Genomic DNA, 904 nt, shown 5'->3' with positions numbered 1-904 from the left:
AGCACGCTGGCAAGCAATGGAGTCTTCCCCGCGGCAGCCACCGCCCTCGCCCTAGCCTCGCCGTCGGTCGATGAAGAACGTCGTTCGCCCTCCTCTGGCTCGGGATTTGGAAACGGCCTGGCCTTCGCCTACTCCGTCGGGCAACTGCCTTCCGCCAGCCCCTTCCCTCGAATCCCCTTCTTCCATTTTAGACCCGATCAGGGGATTGGTCAGCCCAGCCCTGGGGTAAGAAGAGGGGTTGGGGTCGGTTCGGCTTCGGGTGCCCCGCTCGGCCAAAGGTTCCCCTCGCTTTGGAAGCACGCGAGGTCGCGGAGGGTGTCGGGGTTATTTTTTCGGCTCCCTGGCTTCGCGGGAGCGGCCTTCGGCTAGGGCCGAGGCCGTCCGGCCCGCGCAGATTTGGACCGGGGTCCGGGGCGAGTACCTGCCTCTCTCACGAAGGGAGTGTCACCGGTAAGAAGCCTCTTCCCACGTCTGCTTGCCGACTTACGCTCGCCCCGACGAGAGGCCCAACCGAAAGAGTGGAAAGGGGCAGAGATTTCCAGGGTCGCCCCACCAGGGATGCAATACCCCAGTGCAGACTGTCGGCCCTGCCCCGAACCTACTCGGTGGTTTGAAGGTTAACCTCTTGGGGAAAAGCAGCGATTCGCCTCGCGGTGCGTGCCTCCGCGGATCTAAACCCCGCGGATCTAAACCCCCTCGATCGATGTGGGGCCAGAGGACCCCTTTTCCCCGTACGAAACGGCCGGCTCACCATGGGCTCGACATCCGTGGGTCGGAGAGTTGAGCGCTTACGCGCGGCGGGACCTTATAACCTGCAGCGGCTGAGGAGCGAAGATTTCCAGGGTGGGCCCCCGGGGATGCCATACCCCGAGCAGCCAGTCGGCCCCGCTCCTAGCGCGCTGAC

This window comes from Engystomops pustulosus, unplaced genomic scaffold (genome assembly GCF_040894005.1).
Source record: "Engystomops pustulosus unplaced genomic scaffold, aEngPut4.maternal MAT_SCAFFOLD_372, whole genome shotgun sequence".
Lineage (NCBI taxonomy): Eukaryota > Metazoa > Chordata > Amphibia > Anura > Leptodactylidae > Engystomops > Engystomops pustulosus.
This window is presented reverse-complemented; position numbering follows the sequence as displayed.